Raw genomic sequence first — 26413 nt, 5'->3', positions numbered from 1 at the left:
AGTTGCACATCTTACATGCCGACTTTGGTATGCTGGCTTGGTAAACCCCAAGTTTCGTAGAATTTTCCCTAGAATTCGAACTCTGACTTTTGGGTGTTTTTGTTGTTTTATTACCCCTAAAATCGGAAACCGTCTCTAATGTCTGGAAGCGGCTGGACAGGAATTTGTCCATATCCTCCCATTTCGGAATATCTGTTTTTCGTTCCACGGTCTGTTCCCAAAGAGCCAGTGTAGATTCAGGGAGTTTTGTGGAGTATAAGTACGTTATAATTGCATCCCAATTTGTGATGTCAATATTATGACATTGTAGCGCAGAAATGCAATTGTTGATCTCACGTTTCAATTTTTTAATTGATGTTCCACACTCCTGTTCCACTGCCGTCAGATTAAATAAGAGTTTAAGTTGGGTGTTGACGAGGATACGTTTATTTTCATACCTGTCGCTTAAGTTTTTCGAGGCGGTTGCAAAACCCTCGTTTGTTAACGAGCACCTGCCCACTATTTCTTTTGCCTCCCCTTGCGTTTTTTGCTTTAAATAGTATAATTTCTCGACATCTTTCAGATCAGTATTGTGGACGTATATCGCCGTGAACATATCTCTAAAGGCTGGCCAGGAAAGGTAGTCGCCTTTAAATAAATCGGTGTCACAAGGCGGCAGCCGCATTTTATGTCCACGGCGCGAAGAGTCTTCATCCTTTGCTTCATCCTTGGCCGGCTGTGGGGTGATGGCTTCGGCTTCAGCCGCCACAGCAGACATGCATTGCAGGTAGCATGCAAAGCAGCTTTTATTCTTCTTTCTTAATGAGTTGAGCTCGTCTTTGGACAGTTCAGAATTGCTGAGAAGACTTTCATATGTGGACTTGGCCTTCTTCCATAGTGCCCTTAGCTCGTCTTGCAGTAGTGCAAGGGTGTGCTTGTTCCGGGATTTGGTCGGGGTGGAGTTGAAATCTTGTTCAAACTCGGCTATGGAATCTGCCAATCTAATATAAGTCTCCATTGATTTTATTAATTTGAATATCTTGATTCTTTAAAGGGTGTTTCGTTTTTTTGAACGTAGCCCAGCTATCAATCCTGCTGTGATTGTGCTGTATAAGTAAAATCTTTAAAAACACACGGATTGAAACTCTGAACTGATTGTATGTGTTAACACAGAAAGCAATCTTATGTGAATTTAGTGATAAGCGACAAAAATGACTCAGATGTAAATCTTGATGTGAATGTAATGTGAGGCCAGTGATATGAACCACTTATAGAGATCCTCACGAGGATTATGTAAGCCACAGATAGAAATCCTGACGAGGATTTAATGTGTATACAGTGATATGGAAATAAACACAGATAGAAATCCTGACGAGGATTTAGTGTGTATAAAGTGATATAAATGTAGTGATATGCAGCACAGATAGAAATCCTGAAAGGTTCTAGTGTGTGCAAAGTGATATTAAGCACGGATAGAAGTCCTGAAAGGATTTAATGTGTCTACAGTGATGTGCAATGCAGAGAAGATAATCGTCTGCAAATGTTTAATGAGTCTTAACAGGTGTGTTGGACACAGATAGAAATATTTTCCAAAAAAATTTGGCGTGTTTAAAAAAAATTAAAAACGCAGATGGTAATCCCAATGTGGATATAGTGTAAAATGTGAACCACAGATAGAAATCCCAACGAGGATTTAATGTGTATGCAAAAAGTGTGATGTGAACGCTGATGAATATCCTCGAATAGCCAACCAGGGTATCTTTCCCAACCAAAGGAAATAAATTTTGTATATTCAACTTGACGTGGAATACGTACAATTTAAAATATTTATTAAGAAAAAATGAGAAAAATACAAGCTATATAATATAGTGATATAGTTTATTTGTGTGATCAAGCCACCCAACGCAGTGCTAATTTTTTGGCTTTTGGTATTATTTCAGCTCGCAAACTGATTACTAAAGTGAATTCCGTGATAGATAAGCTAAGGCTATCAACCAAGTGAAAATATGGTACCTGCAGCAAGTTTTGTCAACGTATGTGACGACGAGGGGTACAACACAGTGCAGTGATGAGTGCGAAAAAAACTAAAAAAAAATTCACTGACTGTCTGCCTTGAGCGGTGTCGAGTAACCCTTACCACTGGTGGGGGGAATTACCCGATCGTCAAAAGGCGTTGTGTGCTTAGTAAACACGAAATCTAACAATTTCACTTGCTTTGCCTCTTTTTGTAACTATCCCGGAGTGCACTTTTTACGTAAAACACGTAAATTTAATTTAAAAAAATATGTGCAATACCAAGCAACCACGTACCTTGTGTTTTCGATGTGATGCGAATGGACTGTATGCGATAATAATGGACTGTGTGATGTTATGATCTGTGATGATTAATGGATTGTATGTGAAGTAGATGAGTGGACTCTTTGATGTTGTGCGCTGACGTGATGTGATTTCGAGGTGACGGTGATATTAGTGGCCTGTATGATATGCTGATGATGTTATAATGCTAATGGTAAAGAGTATATATTTGTCAAGAGGCGTCACTCGATACTTTTGTTGTTGCCAAAGCAAATTACTCGATGTTTTCTCAAGGTAGTCGTTGGTTTTTTTATCAGATGTATTTATAAAAACGCCTTCTATATATTTTCGTGGGGTATTTGTGTTTATTTTATTGATTGTATTAAATTAATTAATTAATTCTCTTTCCAAAAATCGTAATTATGCAAAGTCACTTTACCGCATAACTATATAGGATTCAATTAAAAAAAACTAAACAAAACTTCCTTGAGAATCACATTCGACATGACAGGGTTGCTTTGGCAACAACAAAGTATCGAGTGACGCCTCTTAACAAATATATACTCTTTGCTAATGGACTGTATGTATGTGTGTGATGACGAGTTGGTATACGCTGCTCGTTCGTTTTGATGGCCAACTTTTTTCACTGCTGGTTGATTTTAATGATTAAATATCCTAATTTTCTATGCAATCTCCAAATTCCTGGGTTTTGGTTTATTAAAAAAGGTTTTGATTTTCGAAATTTTTCCTTTCTCGGCGCGTAAGGACCAATGTTGCGGGGGGAATGTGGCACCCAGGTCGTAGGGCGCGATCGCACGCAAATAAAGAAATAAAAAAGAGAAGAATTAATACCGAGTAATCACAATGTATTATTATTTGTTTATAAAATATAAAGTGAGGTATTAGCGACGAGCTACGTTATGTGTTTACAAAAATGAAACTTTCACAAACTAATTAATTTCACAATATAAATAGCAATTCCGAGTGAATATGCCGTAGTGCAGTTAGAAAGAAATTAATCGAATTACCAAATGCACTTAACACGTTCAAATGTATGACAGTGATTAATTGCAAATAGAAAGTTAAAAATTAAAATTTATTGACAATGGCAAGAAGTTTAATTATACGAAATAAATTCACTTGGCAGTTCACAATTTAGAACACAGTTTAAATTTTACGATGTACACTCGAAAAAAAGTTAGGAAACTCACCTCGGGCTGGCTGCTGGCTCTTGAACGTTCCAAAATAGAAAAAGAAGATTTAAAAACGAAAAAGGTCCGCACCACCTGCCGATAGCCAACTTTCATCGATTTTTTCCCCTTTGAAGTTAGCGCTCGGCAGGAGTGGGCCGTTACCGGTAAATAATAATATTGCCAAAAAATGTGCATTAGGGTGGTAGCGAATATTTAGACTGGTGGCCTAAACACCTTGTATACGCCGTGGCTGCTAAACGGATCCTCTGAGTTAGTGTTAGTTCTTAATTTTCGCCCTTGATTGTTCGATGTTTTGAATGCTGTGTTAATGTTGTATTTTTTAAAGAAGTTTGCCAATTTATATGTTGCTTTTCCAGTATATGTCATAGTCGTCCAGCTATTATTTACCTTTTCATTATTTCTTTTTGGTTCTCCATTTGTTCTTCTGGGCTTATCTACTACTGCTTATTTATATCCGTTGTTTGCAGCGATATTATAATTGACCTCAAGTTCTCTCTTATATGCCTTTTGTGTAAGAGGTGTTCTTTCAAATCTTTGTACCAAGTGCCTTAATGCTGCATTTTTATGCTGTTGGGGGTGATTTGAGGTATTATGTATTATTGTGTCGGTGGCCGTTGGCTTTCTATAAATGTCACAGTTAAATCTGTTGGCTTCTTTATCAATATTTATCGTGAGGTCTAGATAGTTGATTCCTCCGTCTTTTTCGGTTTCCATTGTAAATTTTATATTTCCGTGCTGCTTGTTGAGGTACTCCAGTACAAGCTCTTCGTTATTAGTAGTTAAAACGCATATTATGTCATCCACGTATCTAGCATAAAATGACACGACTAATTTGGACTTCAACTCCTGTATGTACTTTTCCAGGTTTTGCATGAACACTTCCATAAGAATTGCTGATGTGGGCCTTCCCATTCCAAGACCATTTATTTGTCTATATATTTTATTGTTGAATTGAAAATAGCTTTGACGTAAAGTGGTTCTTAGCGTATTTGTGATTAGCCAACTTTTCACTTTGTTTTTTGTATTATGAACTATTGCTGAGCTAACTATGTCGAAAGTCTCCGATAGTGGTATTGATGGGCATAAATCTTTTATGTCAAAAGATACCAATTTGCTGTTCTTTGTTAGCTCTACTGTCTAAAGTCTCTCTATTAGTTCTTTTGTGTTAGCTATTGCATATTCGTTCCTTAGCTCGAGAGTATTTTTCAATATCGTTTTTAAATATTTCGACAGTTTGTAACATGGTGCCGATTTAAATTAATGATGGACCAAAATACAGGAAGGACAAAAATCTAATACAGAGGAGAAAACAATAAAGAATCTACGGCATAAACTGATGAAAAACAATATTGCCACAACGAAAGTGGACAAAGGAAACACCCCTGTGCTAATCGAAAAAGAGAAATATATATCCAAAACCGAAGATCTCATAGAGGAAATGAAATTTCGTAGAATGAGAGAGGATCCCACAAATCAAAGTTGCTATAAAAATCCAACAAATATAGTAGGTTCTAACATGGCACATAGATTGGTGCAAATGAACCCTTCAGCTCCTCCACTGATTGCCCTAACAAAAATTCACAAGCCGGACACGCCAATGAGGCCCATCATTAATTTTAAATCGGCACCATCTTACAAACTCTCCAAATATTTAAAAGCGATATTGAAAGATACTCTGGAGCTAAGGAACGAATATGCAATAGCTAACACAACAGAACTAATAGAGAGATTTGAAACAAATTGGTATCTTTTGACATAAAATATTTGTACCCATAAACACCACTATCGGAAACTTTGAACATAGTTACCTCAACAATAGTTCATAATACAAAAAACAAAGTGAAAAGTATACAAATCACAAATACGCTAAGAACCACTTTATGTCAAAGCTATTTTCAATTCAACAATAAAATATATAGACAAACAAACGATCTTAGAATGGGAAGCCCCAAATCAGCAATTCTTATGGAAATGTTCATGCAAAATCCGGAAGAAAAGTACATACAGGAGCTGAAGTCCAAATTAGGCGAGTCATTTTATGCTAGATACGTGGACGACATAATATGCGTTTTAACTACTAATAACTAAGAGCTTATACCTCAACAAGCAGCACGGAAATATAAAATTTACAATGGAAACCAAAGAGACGGAGGAATCAACTATCTAGACCTCACGATAAATATTGATAAAGGAGCCAAAAGATTTAACTATGACCTATAAGGAAAGCCTACGGCCACCGACACAATAATACATAATACCTCAAATCACCCCCAACAGCATAAAAATGCAGCATTAAGGCATTTGGTACATAGATTTGAAAGAACACCTCTTACACAAGAGGCATAAAAGAGAGATTTTGAGGTCATATATAATATCGCTGCAAACAACGGATATAAAAAATCATTAGTAGATAAGCTCAGAAGAACAAATGGAGAACCAAAAAGAAATAATGAGAAGGAAAATAATAGCTGGACGACTATGACATATACCGGAAAAGCAACATATAAATTGACAAACTTCTCTAAAAAATTCAACATTAACTCAGCATTCAAAACATCGAACAATCTAGGGCGAAAATTAAGAACTAACACTAACTCAGAGGATCCGTTTAGCAGCCACGGCGTATACAAGCTTACCTGCGGATGCCAGCATAGTTACATAGGACAAACAGGACGGCAAATAAGACCGAGGTTCAGAGAACATATTAGATATTAAAACAAAAAAATACGAAATCCCAACATTATACCGGACTCTAACTTCGCGAATCACATGGTCAGAATGAATATTCCCCAGGATACATCAATTAAACAGTTAGGTTTCTTCACATACAAAGGCCGACGTCGCAACGTACTCGAAAACATGGAAATCTACAAACACAAAACATTCCACGGTAGAATAATAACCGAACAGATAAACACAATTTCTGACATAATATTCGGGCCTTTAAAATTTGTTTACATGAAACAAATTAATGACACAGGTACAACAGACAAACACACAACAACAAATAAACACAAAACAATTAACACACCAAAACAACAAACCCACAAAGAAGGTCTACGACTAAAATTACGGATTTTTACCTACCCCAGTCAGCCACACAAATCGATTAGTAAACCACCCTCGGTTCTGAATGAACAAACAGCACATACACATAACCAAATATATACAACTTTGCACCCGTATCAAAGACCGATGGCAATGCAATAATTTGGTGGTGGAGTGACATAACTGGAACGGACAAAAGGTCGGTTGACCTTATGACCTCTTCGAAGGAGCCTGAAGGCAAATTTTCCTTATGGCCATTTGAATTGGTCTTAAGGTTAGTTGGCCATAGCTTTTTTACTCGATTGGAGTCAAATAAGATATAAGAAAATTTGCGCCGTGGAATTTTTTATTCCATATTTTCTTTAGGTGCAATCAGTCAAACAGTCTAGGTCCTTCACGTACAAGCCAATGGCCGACGTCTGAACGTACTCGAAAACATGGCAATCTACTAAGAAAATACATCGAACTAGAAAATTAACAAGTAAGGAAGGTTAAGTTCGGGTGTAACCGAACATTACATACTCAGTTGAGAGCTATGTTGACAACATAAGGGAAAATAACCATGTAGAAAAATGAACCGAGGGAAGCCCTGGAATGTGTTTGTATGACATGTGTATCAAATGAAAGGCATTAAAGAGTATTTTATGATGAAGTGGGCCATAGTTCTATATGTGGACGCCATTTAGGGATATCGCCATAAAGGTGGATCAGGGTTGACTCTAGAATTTGTTTGTACGATATGGGTATCAAATGAAAGGTGTTAATGAGTATTTTAAAAGGGAGTGATCCTTAGTTCCATAGGTGGACGCCGTTTCGAAATATCTCCATAAAGGTGGACCAGGGGTGACCCTAGAATTTGTTCGTACAATATGGGTATCAAAAAAAAAAGGTGCTAATGAGTATTTTAAAAGGGAGTGATCCTTAGTTCCATAGGTGGACGCCGTTTCGAGATATCGCCATAAAGGTGGACCAGGAGTGACCCTACCATTTGTTTGTACAATATGGGTATCAAATTAAAGGTATTAATGAGGGTTTTAAAAGGGAGTGGTGGTAGTTGTATAGGTGGCCGCTTTTTCGAGATATCGCCATAAAGGTGGATCAGGGGTGACTCTAGAATGTGTTTGTACGAAATTGTATCAAATTAAAGGTATTAATGAGAGTTTTAAAAGGGAGTGGTGGTAGTTGTATATGTGAAGGCGTTTTCCAGATATCGACCAAAATGTGGACCAGGGTGACCCAGAACATCATCTGTTGGATACCGCTAATTTATTTATATATGTAATACCTGCCAAGATTTCAAGGGTTTTTTATTTCGCCCTGCAGAACTTTTTCATTTTCTTCTACTTAATATGGTAGGTGTCACAACCATTTTCCAAAGTTTTTTCTAAAGTTATATTTCGCGTCAATAAACCAATCCAATTACCATGTTTCATCCCTTTTTTCGTATTTGGTATAGAATTATGGCATTTTTTTCATTTTTCGTAATTTTCGATATCGAAAAAGTGGGCGTGGTCATAGCCGGATTTTGTTCATTTTTTATACCAAGATAAAGTGCGTTCAGATAAGTACGTGAACTAAGTTCAGTAAAGATATGTCGTTTTTGCTCTAGTTATCGTGTTAACGGCCATGCGGAAAGACAGACGGACGACTGTGTATAACAACTTGGCGTGGCTTCAACCGATTTCGCCCATTTTCACAGAAAACAGTTAACGTCATAAAATTTATGCCCCTACCAAATTTCAAAAGGATTGCTAAATTTTTGTTCGACTTATGGCTTTAAAAGTATCCTAGACAAATTAAATGAAAAAGGGCGGAGCCACGCCCATTTTGAAATTTTCTTTTATTTTTGTATTTTGTTGCACCATATCATTACTAGAGTTGAATGTTGACATAATTTACTTGTATACTGTAAAGATATTAAATTTTTTGTTAAAATTTTACTTTAAAAAATTTTTTTTTTAAAAGTGGGCATGGTCCTTCTCCGATTTTGCAAATTTTTATTAAGCGTACATATAGTAATACGAGTAACGTTCCTGCCAAACTTCATGATATCTTCAACGACTGCCAAATTACAGCTTGCACAAGTTTTAAATTTCCTTCTTTTAAAAGTGTGCGGTGCCACTCCCATTGTCCAAAATTTTACTAATTTTCTATTCTGCGTCATAAGTTCAACTCACCTACCAAATTTCATCGCTTTATCTGTCTTTGGTAATGAATTATTGCACTTTTTCGGTTTTTGGAAATTTTCGATATCGAAAAAGTGGGCGTGGTTATAGTCCGATATCGTTCATTTTAAATAGCGATCTGAGATGAGTGCTTAGAAACCTACATACCAAATTTCATCAAGATACCTCAAAATTTACTCAAGTTATCGTGTTAGCGGACGGACGGACGGACATGGCTCAATCAAACACCTTATTAGTCACTTAATATATTTGTTAATGTTAATGTTTCGGCACTATCGTTGTTTTTTATTATTTTGAATAATAAAATATATAAAATACATAAAGTGATAAATAAGATGTTTGCGTTTTATTTCTCTTATCAATTATCTTATTTTTTGATAACTTTTCTTTGGACACCACGGTGTTGGAATTTTGATCAGGAGTGATACTACATATTTCTCTACATACAGATCAAAACAGCTGAGCCGCTCTTTATTCCTTTTTTTTAAGGTTTTATTAAGCTTGACTAACGAATTTTGTAATTAAAATTTGAGTAACTACCCGATAAGCTACAAGCTTGAAACTTGGAATATAGTTCAGAACCCGATGACAATGCAATAATAAGATAAAAAAATCCGATAGGAGTCCAAAGGACATAAAGTGTATTGACTTTATACACATATTAATACAATATAAAAATTTGATGTTGGGGTGACATGCGCACGTATCAGTGACCGATGAAAATGCAATAAGTTTATGGGTGAAGTGACATAAGATCAAGGAACAATGCCAATTTACCTTATTTAGAATGACCAAGAGGTTATTTGAAACTTGTCACACGTATCAAAGGCCGACTACATATTTGAGGGTAGGGCGGCATAAGCTCAGAGAGCATTAAGTCAATTGAATTTATGACCACTTCAAATGACAGTAAATTTAATTGAAACTTTGCACCCGTATCAAAGACCGATGGCAATGCAATAATTTTACATAAGGCCAAATGACTTTAGGGCCATTAAAAATTAAGGGGAGTGACCATTTAAAATGTTTCCGTTTGACCATGTGACAATTTCGAGAAAAAGGCCATAACCATATTTTGACTTAAGTGAGATGAACACAAGCAACGCTGGATCTATTTTTTATTAGTTTGCAATAGCTTTTTTACTCGATTAGAGTCAAATAAGAATATAAGAAAATTTGCGCCGTGGAATTTTGTATTCCATATTTTCTTTAGGTGCAATCAGTCAAACAGTCTAGGTCCTTCATGTACAAGCCAATGGCCGACGTCTGAACGTACTCGAAAACATGGCAATCTACTAACAAAATACATCGAACTAGAAAATTAACAAGTAAGGAAGGTTAAGTCGGGTGTAACCGAACATTACATACTCAGTTGAGAGCTATGGTGTAAACATAAGGGAAAATAACCATGTAGGAAAATGAACCGAGGGAAACCCTGGAATGTGTTTGTATGACATGTGTATCAAATGAAAGGCATTAAAGAGTATTTTATGAGGAAGTGGGCCATAGTTCTATATGTGGACGCCATTTAGGGATATCGCCATAAAGGTGGATCAGGGTTGACTCTAGAATTTGTTTGTACGATATGGGTATCAAATGAAAGGTGTTAATGAGTATTTTAAAAGGGAGTAATCCTTAGTTCCATAGGTGGACGCCGTTTCGAGATATCTCCATAAAGGTGGACCAGGGGTGACCCTAGAATTTGTTTGTACAATATGGGTATAAAAAAAAAAAAGGTGCTAATGAGTATTTTAAAAGGGAGTGATCCTTAGTTCCATAGGTGGACGCCGTTTCGAAATATCGCCATAAAAGTGGACCAGGAGTGACCCTAGACTTTGTTTGTACGATATGGGTATCAAATTAAAGGTATTAATGAGGGTTTTAAAAAGGAGTGGTGGTAGTTGTATAGGTGGTCGCTTTTTCGAGATATCGCCATAAAGGTGGAGCAGGGGTGACTCTAGAGTGCGTTTGTACAATATGGGTATCAAACGAAAGGTGTTAATGATTATTTTAAAAGGGAGTGGGCCTTAGTTCTACAGGTTGACGCCTTTTCGAAATATCGCCATAAAGGTGGACCAGGGGTGACTCTAGAATGTGTTTGTACGATATGGGTATCAAATTAAAGGTATTAAAGAGGGTTTTAAAAGGGAGTGGTGGTAGTTGTATAGGTGGTCGCCTTTTCGAGATATCGCCATAAAGGTGGACCAGGGGTGACTCTAGAATGCGTTTGTACAATATGGGTATCAAACGAAAGGTGTTAATGAGTATTTTAAAAGGGAGTGGGCCTTAGTTCTATAGGTGGATGCCTTTTCGAGGTATCGCAATAAAGGTGGACCGGGGGTGACTCTAGACTTTGTTTGTACGATATGGGTATCAAATGAAAGGTGTTAATGAGTATTCTTAAAAGGGAGTGGGCCTTCGTTTTATAGGTGGTCGCCTTTTCGAGATATCGCCATAAAGGTGGGCCAGGGGTGACTCTAGAATGTGTTTGTACGATATTGTATCAAATTAAAGGTATTAATGAGAGTTTTAAAAGGGAGTGGTGGTATTTGTATATGTGAAGGCGTTTTCCAGATATCGACCAAAATGTGGACCAAGGTGACCCAGAACATCATCTGTTGGATACCGCTAATTTATTTATATATGTAATACCTGCCAAGATTTCAAGGGTTTTTTATTTCGCCCTGCAGAACTTTTGCATTTTCTCCTACTTAATATGGTAGGTGTCACAACCATTTTACAAAGTTTTTTCTAAAGTTATATTTCGCATCAATAAACCAATCCAATTACCATGTTTCATCCCTTTTTCGTATTTGGTATAGAATTATGGCATTTTTTTCATTTTTCGTAATTTTCGATATCGAAAAAGTGGGAGTGGTAATAGTCGGATTTCGTTCATTTTTTATATCAAGATAAAGTGCGTTCAGATAAGTACGTGAACTAAGTTCAGTAAAGATATGTCGTTTTGCTCTAGTTATCGTGTTAACGGCCATGCGGAAAGACAGACGGACGACTGTGTATAAAAACTGGGCGTGGCTTCAACCGATTTCGCCCATTTTCACAGAAAACAGTTAACGTCATAAAATCTATGCCCCTACCAAATTTCAAAAGGATTGCTAAATTTTTGTTCGACTTATGGCTTTAAAAGTATCCTAGACAAATTAAATGAAAAGGGCGGAGCCACGCCCATTTTGAAATTTCTTTTATTTTTGTATTTTGTTGCAGCATATCATTACTGGAGTTGAATGTTGACATAATTTACTTATATACTGTAAAGATATTAAATTTTTTGTTAAAATTTTACTTTAAATAAAATTTTTTTTTAAAAGTGGGCGTGGTCCTTCCCCGATTTTGCAAATTTTTATTGAGCGTACATTTAGTAATAGGAGTAACGTTCCTGCCAAACTTCAACGGATATCTTCCACGACCATTGTCCAAAATTTTACTAATTTTCTATTCTGCGTCATAAGCTCAACTCACCTACCAAATTTCAGCGCTTTATCTGTCTTTTGTAATGAATTATTGCACTTTTTCGGTTCTTAGAAATTTTCGATATCGAAAAAGTGGGCGAGGTTATGGTCCGATATCGTTAATTTTAAATAGCGATCTGAGATGAGTGCTCAGAAACCTACATACCAAATTTCATCAAGATACCTCAAAAGTTACTCAAGTTATCGTGTTAACGGACGGACGGACATGGCTCAATTAAATTTTTTTTCGATCCTGATGATTTTGATATATGGAAGTCTATATCTATCTCGCTTCCTTTATACCTGTACAACCAACCGTTATCCAATCGAACTTAATATACTCTGTGAGCTCTGCACAACTAGTATAAAACTAATTGAAGTTGAATAGTTGAAAAAATTAAAAACCTACAGCTTTTATAGCTAACCGAACTAAAAATTATAGAATAATTTTTAATCCCCAGATTTTATGTTACATTAGTAGAAAGTGGAGTATTTTACCATAAATAATTTACTCCAAATAAAATTAAATATGACTAATGACTTCCTCATGCGGACTACAAACAAAATTTTTGTGAATGCGAAAACCAGCGATAGTAATCATATCGTTCATTTGTGTCTTTTATATGAAATAGCTTTAGTGTTATTATTTCACATTTTAAAGCGAATTCATATTCGTGCGAAGACCTTTGAACACATTTTCCACATCCATGAACGCGTCAAATTTCTATTGATAGTCATACGTAAGACCAACTGAAATTTACCCAGGTTATGCTGCACTTCAAATTTTTAGAAATTTCACGCGCCCAACGCGTTGATTTAATTGTGTGATCAACACCCTATATTGATGAGGAGTGTGATGACTAGTGTAGTGTAATAGGGCCTGTAGAATAAAAAAAAATATCAATAGGAAAAATAATTTTATTAATAACCTGTAGAAAAGAAAACTACGTGGGAGACGCTCTGTCAGGAATAGATATCAATGATTTGAAAGAAATGTCAGTACAGGCATGTAAAATAACGGAAGTCACGACAAGATCGCAAACTAAAAATACTTCAAATAATAACAGTAATAAAAATGAAGAGAAGAAAAGTCACAAAGATAACTCTATAGTATATGAAGCGCTTAATAAATGTGAAGTAAAAAGGCTAGTCCAGCTCGTTTTCGATCCTCCGAAATTATATTTCAAAAAAGGAAAGGAAATTTGTAGTGAAATAAATATTGATAATCAAATTGTTGAGGCGAAGATTGACCTATATCAATTCTTTACCAGGCTTATGAAGGAGCTGGCAATTTAAAAATAAATAAAATACAGTTGTCCTTAGGAGGGACTCAATCAGTCTATGTGAGGTCCTCATGGACCGGCCAGTTTAATCTACCTGTCCTTAGGAGACAAATTGTTTAAGTATACTCGAGTAAACACATTTAAAGATATTGGTACCAAAGTTCTCAGAAATTTAACTATTGCATTAACTCCGGAGGTTGTGCATGTGACGGAAAATGATAAAATTAAAAAGATTCTTCAGAAATATCACGATGATCCTGTTAATGGTGGCCACCCAGGAATCAATCGTACAACTAATAAAATTAAACAAAAATATTATTGGAAAAATATGAAAAATGATATAAGAAAATATATAAAGTAGTGCGTAAATTGTAACAAAAATAAAAATAATAAAAATTTAAAAGAACCAATTATTTTGACTGAAACACCAACGAAGGCGGTCGAAATAGTACAAATAGATATAATTGGACCTTTACCGAGATCATGAAATGGAAATTAATACGCTGTCACTCTGATATGTGATTTGACTAAATAATTAGTTGCAAATCCTATACAAAGCAAACATGCAAAAACGGTAGCCAGAGCCATATTCGAAAATTTCATCTTAATTTATGGAAGTACGAAAACAATAATAATGGATATGTGATCCGATTATAAGAATAGCTTGTTTGAGGAACTATATAAGCTTCTCAATATTGAGCACAAAACATCTACGCCGTATCACCACCAAACTTTAGGCACGGTTGAACGTAGCCACAGAACTTTCAATGAATATGTGCGTTCTTACATATCCATTAACAAAGATGATTGGGATGAGTATCTTAAATATTTTGCATATTGTTACAATACAACCCCATCTACAGTCCATAGTTATTGCCCATTCAAATTAATCTTTGGTAAAAAATCCCAGACTTATGAATTTTTCCAAGAAAATACGGTAAGCCCATTATACAATTATGAGGCTTACGATAAAGAAATTAAATATAGGTTACAAATAGCACAGGATAGAGCCTTTAAATTAGTAAAAGAGGCTAAAGAAAAACAAAAGATTAGTTATGATAAAAAATATTCACTATAAGGAAATAAGTATAGGAGATACAGTGTTAGTTAAAAATGAAGCAGGCCATAAGTTAGATAGTAGATATAAAGGGCCCTATAAGTTAAAAATATCGATAAAAACAACAATTTTACTCTAATACCCTATAAAGTAGAAAATATCGATAGTAAAAATAATTACACTTTAATCCCATCAAGAAGAGGAAATAATGATAAGCAAAAATTTCCCAGAAATAGCAATATCATAAACAATAAGAAAATAATAATACACAAAAATAGACTTAAATTAATAAATAAGTAAATTTTCAACCTACAAACATAAAATACAAAATATAGAATTAATTTATATTTAACTAAATAAAAATAGAATGCTCATGCATTCGCCAAATGCACAAGCATTCTGAAAAAAGGGAGATGTAGTGTAAACAGCCAACAATTTCAATGCCAAATGAGTAAACCAGTTAATGTGCTACCCTGTAACAAAATGAATCTAAATTTTAATCAACACAAAACGAGGAATTTACAAATTGTTGCTGACAGCGCAATTCACACGATTTAATACAGGTGTGTGTACACCGCGCGACTAAACCAAAATTGCATTTAGGCAAATTTGCTGACATTGCATTTCCCACAGACGTCACAACTCAATACAAATATGTAGGTACATATTTGCGTCGAGTTGTATGTAGGTATGTAAGTATGTACGTTTAAAGTAAATATGTACATATGTAAGAATATGTTTAGACTATGTAAGTATGTATGTTTAAAGTAAATGTGGTTGTAAGAATATGTTTAGGGTAATTTAGTATAAATAAGCCAACAATATTTGAATAAAGATTCATTCACTCATTCACACTTACACCTTACAAACACTCTATTCATTTTTCACCTTTTATACTAGTACCTAGTTAATTTATTTATTTTTGATCTTCCTTTTCATACATATATATGTGCATAATGTCGCTGCATTTATACATATGGAAACCAAAAGTAGGTCACCCATCACATAGGTATAAGAAGCAATGTTGAGGTAGATCAGGGATAGGGCTACCACCAAAAAATTATGTAGTAATTATGTAAACATATCTAATTGAATTTTTAAAAGATAGTTTGAAATAAATAATTAAAACTCATTGTTAGATATATTTAAATTTTTTTTTGGGAAAAATACATATGTATAATGGTAATAATTCCATTGAACAGTATTATTGTAAATTTTCCAAAAGCAATACCTGAAATATTGAAAATATATCATTTGTATTAGTACTTACTACTGTTCATCAAATACCATTATCTAATATTTGGGAAAGATTAAGAATAATACAGTAAGAACACATTACCTTATCCACCAAAATTGGACTGAACTTGACATGTCATGATTGTCGTTCCGTAGAAAATGACATGCGGTCTTTTATCAGGAAAACTCAGAAAGAGTTCAAAAGCATTTTTATTGAGTTGCGTGATCTTAACGAAAGATTCATAACAATGGAAGCTCACTTTAAAAAATTTAAAGTGATATCTCAATCCTCAAAACGTAAGAAATGAATGCCCAACAATGATTTTAACTTGGCTTCGAGTTAGGGGCAAAGCTGTCCTCCTAAGACTGTCCTTTCAACCTCGTTGACCAATACGGACAGGCCTGGCAAAGACGTTATGAACAATGTAGCTCAGGAATCTCCACAACGCTCTGTCGAGACTTCTAGCGAAACGATCTCTGGCAAAGTTAATGATGTACGAAATATTAGCGGTACCTTTGCGGCTGTCTCTTCTACGACACCAATGTTGATTTCGCTGGCCTCCCCAATTCTTCCTACAGCTCCACCTGTATCTTTAGCTCCAACAATAACAGTTACCGATACTGCGGTTGTTGATAGCGATACAAGTGTACCTGCAAATAATCATACTTCATTTACGGGTTCGATAACCAACGCTAGGTCAAACAATGCGTTTTCTGTCAACTGTCCTACAACGGCCGCACCTTCCCAGCTCTCTGGTGCACTACCCGCTCCTCCTTTGCAGGTGACTGCCGGTCTACCTAGTAGGGCTGTATTTGTGTCCCGATTAATGCCTCGCTAACCGGAAATGATATTGCTCATTATGTTTGCTCTAAACTTGGTTTTGCACCCACTAGTAACATCAATGTGTATAAATTTAAATTTAAATATGACAGAGACATCTCCTCATTTAAACTATCTCTTTCAGATGCATATATCGATAAGGTACTTGATACCTCTTTTTAGCCTAAGCATACTGTGGTTCACTTGTTCACAAGAATGTCGAGGGCTGAACCTGTTTTATTAAATCCAAAAAATGCTATGACGAACACAGTAATAACAACACAAAGGTAATTGCTGATCGGTCCCGTTTTCTCATTAATTACCAAAATTTTCGTGGTTTGTGATCAAAACTTGTTCCATTCTTCCTTAATTCTTTCAACTTTTCTGCACAAGTTGTAGCTTTTACGGAGACCTGGCTAAAGCCTGATAATTACAATTCTGAAATAAATATGCTGTTTATCGGCGTTACCGCGTCTCTAGTGCGGGACGTGTCCTTATTGCTGTTGATTCTAACCTATCATCTGAGTTGATCTCGCTAGACAATATCTCTCATATCCAATTCATAGCAGTTAGGTTTTCATTCGGTACCTATAGCGTAATTGTTTGCTGTTCATATATACCACCTCGTTCGGATATGGATGCTTATGATAGTCATAGCTCGGCCATCAGCGATTTGCATTCGCAGTTAGAAGATAACGATCGACTTGTTGTTGTTGGTGACTTTAACTTGACAACAGTTAGTTGGGTTAATATAAGTGATTCACACTTTTTAACTCCCACTGTTCAACATGAGTTTCTCAATTGCCTACTAGACTCATCTCTTTTACATATTAACAATGTTCCAAATAGTAGAAATAAAATGCTAGATTTAGTATTTGTGGATGGCTCGGTGGGTACTGCCCTTACTCAAATTTCTCCTTTATCCATTCCAGAAGATCCTCTGCACCCTGCGCTTGAGATATCACTCGATACCAGCCTACCCTGTAGGATTCAAGTACAGTCTCGCCCCCATTCTAGATGCTTTTACAAAGCGAATTTCACTGTGCTCAATGATCTGTTGGATTTCCATGATTGGTCGGATCTCTATGCTTGCACTGATGTCGATTCGGCAATCTCTATATTTTCCAGTACGCTTGATAACTTCTTTGATACCTGCATTCCTACTCGCTATACCCTGTGTTCGAATAAGCCCCCTTGGTTTTCAAGGCAACTTATCAGACTTAATAACATTAAATCAAAGCTTTATAAGAGATTCAAGAAATCTGGCAGACCTCTCTAAATATCTAATGAAAAAATGATTTAAATAAAAACGCGCTATTTCTTAAGGTTCCCGATTTTAGACAGTCTCGGTGAACTATTTAATAAGAACTAAACTCAAAAGTAAATTTACGTAGGTTAGTACATTTGGTTGAGTACATAGTTACCAGTAAAAGAGAATAGAGTACAATGAGTGAATTTAGGAATGCAAATAACTAAGTAGGTATATTTATATATGTCAAGTTATTGAATGACAGAATTCTGCTATATATTTAATTTTCTACATCCTCGGCCACGGAAATGGATGATGTAATTTCGAGAGGATATAGAAGTTGGATAGGTCTCTTTAGCACTTGCTGATTTGCAAGCCGAATCTCGCATGCTCTAACGCGACCGTCTCATCCCGGATACGTAGTTTGTACAACTGCCAACCGCCATAGAAGACGCGGCTTGTTATCTTCGTGGACCAACACAACATCGCCGATTTTAATGCTCCGAACTGGGCCGCCTTGATTATGGTGAATTGAACGAAGTTGATTTAGGTAGTCTGCATCCCTACTCGCTATACCCTGTGTTCGAATAAGCCCCCTGGTTTTCAAGGCAATTTATCAGACTTAATAACATTAAATCAAAGCTTTATAAGAGATTTAATAAATCTGGAACATCTGCAGACCTCTCTAAATATCTAATGAAAAAATTATTTAAATAAAAACGCGCTATTTCGTAAGGTTCCCGATTTTAGACAGTCTCGGTGAACTATTTAATAAGAACTAAACTCAAAAGTAAATTTACATAGGTAAGTACATTTGGTTGAGTACATAGGTACCAGTAAAAGCGAATAGAGTACAATGAGTGAATTTAAGAATGCAAATAACTAAGTAGGTATTTATATATATGTCAAGTTATTGAGTGACAGAATTCTGTTATATATTTAATTTTCTACATCCTCGGCCCCGGAAATGGAGGATGAAATTTCGAGAGGATATAGAAGTTGAATAGGTCTCTTTAGCACTTGCTGATTTGCAAGCCGAATCTCGCATGCTCTAACGCGACCGTCTCATCCCGGATACGTAGTTTGTACAACTGCCAACCACCATAGAAGACTTGGTTTGTTATCTTCGTGGACCAACACAACATCGCCGATTTTAATGCTGCGAACTGGGCCGCCTTGGTTATGGTGAATTGAACGAAGTTGATTTAGGTAGTCTTGCTGCCAGCGCTTCCAGAAGCGCTTCATCAAGACTTGTCGCAAATGCCATGGTTGTGAAAGGGCACTTCCGTCATTTTTGAGATCGGCCTGAAATAAAATGGATTTGCAGTCAGTAAAAAAATTAAATGGAGTAAGTGGCTCCATATCGTTATGATCTTATGTTATATTCGTAAGAGGTCGCGCATTTACAATGCTTTCAACCTCTGTTAGGAGTGTAGCTAATTCATCGTACGTTAGACGCGCTTTTCCAACAGCAGCCTTCAATAAGTTTTCACACTTCTAATAAGGCTTTCCCAGAAGCCACCCCACCATGCTGCTCGTTCGGGTATGTACTTCCAATTAATGCCTTGGTGAGCTGTTAGTTACTGCATATCATTTGTTTTCATAAGCTCGTTTAGTTTAGCTAGTTCCAGGTCTGTGCGCTTAAACGTTTTGGCATTGTCAGAGACTAAGTTCGTTGGCACTCCACGACGCGCTATAAATCTTCTTAGTGCATATATACAGCTTTTCGTTGACATATCGCCAACGAGTTCTAAATGTACCGCCCGAATCGCCGCACATGTAAACAGCATAATGTAAACCTTTTTTTGTTGTTTCTCGCTCTCTGAGTTTATAAAAAGAGGTCCGGCAAAGTCAACACCTGTCGTTTCGAATGGGCGACTAGCTGACACTCTCTCTATAGGCAATACAGTACATGGCTCGTATGCGCTCTTACGATGCAGCCGCTTACAAATAACGCAATGTCGCAAAATAAAAAATTTATCAGCTGCCTTCCTTGTACTATCCAGTACTTCTGTCGAATTTGGGCTAAAACCGCATTAACACCGCTCCGCATAACATAGCTCCGCTGATTGTAATTCTTGGGACGTCAGCTCTTCTACTTCGCTAATTGATATTACATGTTGATTTGAGGAAAGTTGCTTTACGTTACACAAAAACCTGAATATGAATGCTGTGACACGCAAGAGCCGCTTAAGTTGACTAAATTTCTCGATGGGTAAAATTGACATTTGTTCTGTTACGTTTTTAGTTTCAGGGGTAGCTACCATTAAATTAGTAAAGTTTTCAATAACAAATTTCGGGGGCCAGCTTTATGAATCTTCTTATAGCCAAGGTGGACCATATTTCCATAACTTAGATTCTGCAAGCACCTTGGCTCGAACGCCTCTGGTCAAAAGATCTGAAGGATTTCTCTTACCGTGACAATGTCTCCAATCATAAATATTGGTAAGGTCATTGATCTCGCTTACCCGGCTGCAATAAAGTTTTTAATTTTCTTACCATGACCGATTATCTAGTTAAGTGCTATTGCGGAATCAGTCCACAAATGAACAGATGCTATTTCGAAATCCAATGACTTTATTAAAAATTTGCTTAATCTTGCTGCTACTAATGCCGCTGTCAAATCCAATTTTAGCAAAGTGAGTTCCCTCTTCGCGGAGCCCTTTTCGATTGGACTCACTCTGTTTTTTGAGCACACGAAATGTGTAGTTATAGTTCCAAAGGCTGATATTCGGCGAACATACGCACCAGTTCCTTATGCCTTGGGGCTAGCATCAGCAAATATGTGTAGCTCACATTTTGAATCACTCGTGGATAAACATTGCTGTATTGCAAAATATTGTAGTAACTGCAAATCGTCTTGTCAACATTGAAAATCACTTCCAAACGTCTTGCAAAATGAGTTTAATTTTAATTGTAAATTGACCAAGAATCGCTATTGTATATCGTAAATCTTCGCCATCGCTCTCATATTATTTCGTTTTGTGCCAGGCGAGGACTATAAAGAGTCGATGCTGCTTGACACATATACGCTGATATCATCGCTTAACGTGCACCAATTAATGCCAAAAATCTTTTGATTGGGTTCGGCTTGAAACCCATCATTAAGAAAACGTTTTCGTAATCGGTATCGTTTGTGTTCCACTTTCGTAAGTTAAACTTCGCTTCACCCATGATCTTAGAGGCTTGATGATATGTGGCCATAGCCATATCTAAATTTTGCTCGCTTAAAACCAAGTCATCAACATAAAAGGACCTTTTCAACTTATCGCAAATAGGACCATACTGTTTCCCACTAAAATCTAAGTGCTTATGAATCGTATCTGCCAACACCAAAGTTAACTTTTGTCATTCGGAATTCAACTATTTCTGGGAGCTCGTCTTGTGAATTAGGCAGAGACCACAAAAACCGATGCGAATCACGATCACAGACAGTTAGGGAAATTTGTAAAAATGCCTTTTCAATATCAGAAGTAATAGCAATTGCATTGGAACGAAACCTTAACCTCAAATGTTCGTTGAGAGATGTAAATCCCGGTTCTCTTGGGGACGCATCAAACACAATACACATTTTTGTGGTGGTTTTATGTTCGCGATAAACTGGTCGATGTGGCACGTAGTACACTGGGTTACCAACGGCGGTTTCAGGTGCCTTCTCCACGATGTTATTGTGTATTAAATCGCAAAACGCGTTATCATATTCAGCAAATTTTTCATTATTCTTTCGCAATTTGTAGGTTACTCCATAAACCCGCACTTGAAATACATATGCGCCTTTGTTGCCTTTATGTTGACCATGAACTGTCCAACGGAAAAATGTTTTCACTGCTACTAAGTTATCCGCTACCGATTTGATCTCCGATGTATTGTATTTCCGATAGTAGTCTTGCCCAATCAATTTATTTATGCCGCTGATGAGCCTTTCATTACAACTCTTATAATCTGCTAATTCAATTCGCACATTGTTTAGCTTCGTGTTGTCAACTGTTGGCGTAGGTAAAGAGTCTTCACATATTGAAGGCACTACAGTCGCTATGACTTTACTTTGAACGCCGTTGTATTGACTCATTAGTGACAATTGTTCTCGCTTAAATTCTGTTAGGCGTTTGCTCTGATTTTTATTGCCAAATGCAATGATTCGTAATTTTTCAGTATCATATGTTGATAAATTAAACTCTTTCACAACTCTCTCAGTAACATATGTTCGCTGGCTTCCATTGTCCATTATAATTCTGGACAGAATACGCTCTGAATTATTTTCGTTGCTAATTATTACCTTCGCTGTTTGCAAAAAAGTTTTTGCACCACTCTCATCTGTCGTGCTTAACGTAGCAGCGCTCGACTTATCGTTTGTTGCGCTTTGTTCGACCTTTGTCGGCCGCTCACACATTGACATCACACGCCGCCCACCGCACAACCCAAATTTAAGCCACTGGGCTTTGCAGAATTTTGAATTACGGTTTTTGTTTGTGCAACGAAAGCATCTTCCTTCACGACGGAGAATGGCGTTCCGCTGTTCAGCACTCAAATTACTTTTACAATTTCTTGTGGTGTGATTAGTTTTCTTACAAAATACACATTGAGGCTGCTTATCACTTGAGCTGATGTACAGGCCAGTGGCGGTACTTGTTTTAGCATGCCATCCTTTACGTTCGTGGTCGTCATATCGCTTACCTTCTCGCTCTGACAATAATGACTTTTCCAAAGCTTCCAGTTTAACTTTAATGAAATCAAGTAGAGTCTTTAACTGCGCGTCACTCGTGACGATATTTTGGAAATTGTTTGTGGTTGTGTTAAGTATCGTACTAGAAAGAGATGCCCTATCAGCTGATCTATGGAATTGAACGCGCATGGCTGATGGGAGAGCTTTAAACAATACCGACTTCACCATAACTTCATAGCGTGATGATAGTATTTTAAGTGCCGTTAGGGATCTCATAGTGGCGCCCACCTGATTATACAGTTGGCGTAGACCACGAACGTCGCTCGACGACTGTACTATTTTAATATTCATTAATTTTTGCAAACACTTCTCTACTAGTTTGTCACTATCGCCGTGATCCTCTTGCCACAGGGCTATGGCATAATTGTAGCATTGTTCAGCGGAAGAAAATCCCGCTACCGTAGCTGCAGCTTTCTCTATCAACGCCTCGCTACGGAAGTTAAACTTTGCCGCTGTTGATAATTTTTGATTCTTATGAACCGCTAGCTTGAACTGATTCCAGAATGGCCACCAGTTTTTTAGCCTTCGGTCAAACTTCTTTATCTCGAAAGTCTTTAGTTTAATGCCATAATGACCACTTTCACTGTTTTGAACGGGTGGCGCGGTGCCCTCGCTGCTGGATTGATTGGTTTGCGCTGGTTTAAAATAGGTAGAAAGAACGTAATCCATCTCTGCTAGTAGCGTTATGGCCTTATCGTCGTACTCAATTACGCTTTCAACCTCCTTTTGCATATCACCCAGCTTTACAGTGTTTCGTACGGCTTCATCCGCCCTTTTGAGGTTCGATTGAGCATTTTTCCTCTACTGTAGCTAGACAAATTGAACCGGAAAAAATTTTTTGATTGTTTTTAGATAATCGTTGGCGGCGTTACATAGCTTAGTAACTTGCGTTCGACACAATGCTCGGATCACTTATCAATTCGATTTTAATTAGGCTTTTATTAAATTCGACCGATCGCTAAGTCCGACTGTCCCGGGTTTCGGCACCATGAAAAAATGATTTAAATATTTCGTAAGGTTCCCGATTTTAGACAGTCTTGGTGAACTATTTAATAAGAACTAAACTCAAAAGTAAATATACGTAGGTAAATACATTTGGTTGAGTACATAGGTACCAGTAAAAGAGAATAGAGTACAATGAGTAAATTTAAGAATGCAAATAACTAAGTAGGTATGTATATATATGTCAAGGTATTGAGTGACAGAATTCTGTTATATATTTAATTTTCTACATCTAGTAGCTCGTTCTAACTTTCACCGTCTTAATCAGTTTTGTTGTAAAGATTACTTAAGTTGTTCTAAAACTCAATTTTTTTAAAATCGAAAAAAGTTTTACAGTTTGGTAAATTCAAAGCGGAAAACTTCTGGGTATCCTTCTTCATTTACCTTTCGATGTAAAAACGCTTGCAGTGCTGACGATGTTGCAGAACTATTTTCAGAGTTCTTTAAGTCCACCTGTTCGGCCGGGGTGCGTCTGAAACCGGCAGTGGGTAGGCGCACACGGGTCGATCTCGAAATGGATGGTTCATTCAAAAAGAAACGAATAAGAACACAAGAGGATTTTCCTCGTTATAATGGGTGAACTTTATTAGATAAAAGTAAAATAACGTGGGTACAATGTTACCTGAATATCTTGTTGGAGATCGCTGGCGGCAGATGTTAGCTGGTTGGCTGTTAGAATCCAAGAGGCCGGTTGTATAGCAAGCTAAAACCGTTGACCCGCAAAATCCTCCGTTTTGGAGGGGAAAGGCACCCACACATCAACCCCGACATGCATATGCATGAGCGCTGACAAAAAGCACACATACACGTGCATGTACATGCATGCACATGCATGTGGCGGTGATGGTGTGGGTGGTTATAAGTCGAGTATCGAGTATCGATTTGCAGAGTTGCATTTTGGGGGATCGCAATCAGATGCGGAAAAGTTAGCCATCCTGCCTAAACATGCCGGCCCCCTTGCGATACGCAACATCGTGTTCCGCCAATGACCTCCGCTGAAACGAGAAAAATGAATATAAGACTTACACACTAAACTTAATATATATGAGGAGTTCGCCAGCTTCGCGGGTGGCCGGGAATCCTTCCCGACTTGCTCAGCATGCCACCTAAGCTAGGATGAAAAGTTAACGGTTATGAACAGATATACATAAGTGAATATTTCTTGCTATTGAATTATACATAATTCTTAAATATAGAAATTCAGAACGTAATATATCTAGTCTATGGCCAGTAAGGCTGGACGAAGAGGTCGAGGTCTCCGTTCCAGAATGGCACCATGGCAGAGGTCTCCGTTCCAGACTCGAGGGTTTTGAGGTTTTTCTGGGCTGGACGAAGAGGCCGAGGTCTCCGTTCCAGCGTCAAACGTGTCGTATCGCTCTCAAGGCAACTGTGGCATTTTATGGCTGTACCGGGGCGAGCGGCCGTGAGGTTGGTTGGGTGAAGCGGAGGTGTTTTATTACAAAACGTATGTTAGGCTAGATAACTTAAGTACATACGCGAAGCATATTATTAAATACAATCTTTACCAAGCAGAGATGGGTTATTTACGTTCACCTGACATAAATTTGCAGATTGGCGATGCGTTCTCCGCGACGCGTTCTATCTGCGCGTACCATTATGCTAAATGTACCATGCAACACTGTCGTGTATTTCTTGGTTAGCTGACAGCTGGTATGGTGCATTTGTGGTGTGCGAGTATATATATACATATATGTATTTGCTTGCCCTTGAAAAAAAAAAAAAACTAGGTCACTGGGGCAGTAGCACACTAGGCCGGTAGAAACAGTTGACTTTTTCCCATTTCGGGATTTTGTCGTTTCGGGATTCTTTTATTTCGGGACCCGGATTGTTTTTGCACCGGGCCCTTATAATGACTGTTTGTGATGTTTGTTGTTGAAAAACAACAAGTCCTGCCCCCCAGCCAGAAAACAGTACCCAAAAAACGGAAAGGGTAAAGAAAAAACCCCAAAAAAATTTCTTTGTTAAAAAAAAATGTGACATTTTTTGCAAGGAGAAGTTTTTTTTTGTTTTGTTTCCCCTTTTTTTGAGGTCCTTTGTTGTGTATGACTGGTTGGTACTGCATGAGACGCCCACCTGAGTAAAAATAGAAAAAACGCGTCAGTCCCGATTGTGGTGTTTTGCGGTTTTCGGTACTGATTTTGTCTATTTAGTGTTCGGTATCCGCCCTTAGTCTGACAGCACTATTCAGGCTCCCGTTGTTATGTTGCGGGTTGCCATCCAGTTGTTTTCCCGTAACAGGAATGTTCCAGGATACATTAATGTAGGATTGTGGTGGATAAATTACCCTCACCACATTGTTATTTGGAAAAGTATTGTCGAGCTGGTAAAACGTAAGTATGACAAATTCCTAACGGATTTTTAATAAATTTTTTCTCTAATGGGTTTGCTATTTTCTTTCTTTTTTTTTTCTTCTTTTTTTCTTTTCAGTGTCAAATGGACCCGCGGCAGTATATATGTTTGACACTGGAGTCTGCGGAGGGGGATGCGGAACCCATTGAGGTGGTTGCGGACATCCGATATGCGGAGCGGCGAAGGGGCTCATGGCCATGTTTTGCGCCGGTCGAGGTTTTGCAGCAAGCAGTGAGGGAGGAGCTGCGGCGCGCCGACCCCGGGGTGCTCCGTGCTAAGCGGACGCCCATCGTCGTGAAAGTGTGCGGGAGGGCCACGACGTGGTACTCCACATTTTACCGCGGGTGTGAAGGAGTGTTATGGGTGCGGCGGCCGCACGAGGATCCAGTGCCCCATTGGCAATTTAGTTGCCGTGTGTGCCAGCGGGCACTAAGCTCGTTCTCGTGTCTGATTACCCATTTGAAAGGGCATATGGGCTTTT

At 37.4% G+C, this 26413-nt stretch overlaps 1 protein-coding gene across 2 annotated transcripts in view; it reads right to left on the bottom strand.

Annotated features, from left to right (window-relative positions):
• The window catches only part of tw (Protein O-mannosyl-transferase 2), a 2413568-nt gene that overhangs the window by 378935 nt on the left and 2008220 nt on the right, over positions 1 to 26413 (bottom strand). The gene's annotated exons all lie outside the window — the stretch shown is intronic.

The sequence above is a fragment of the Eurosta solidaginis genome, chromosome 1 (assembly GCF_040869045.1).
Source record: "Eurosta solidaginis isolate ZX-2024a chromosome 1, ASM4086904v1, whole genome shotgun sequence".
NCBI classification, from domain to species: domain Eukaryota; kingdom Metazoa; phylum Arthropoda; class Insecta; order Diptera; family Tephritidae; genus Eurosta; species Eurosta solidaginis.
The sequence above is the reverse complement of the archived record's forward strand: the minus strand, read 5'-3'. Positions and strand labels throughout refer to the sequence as shown.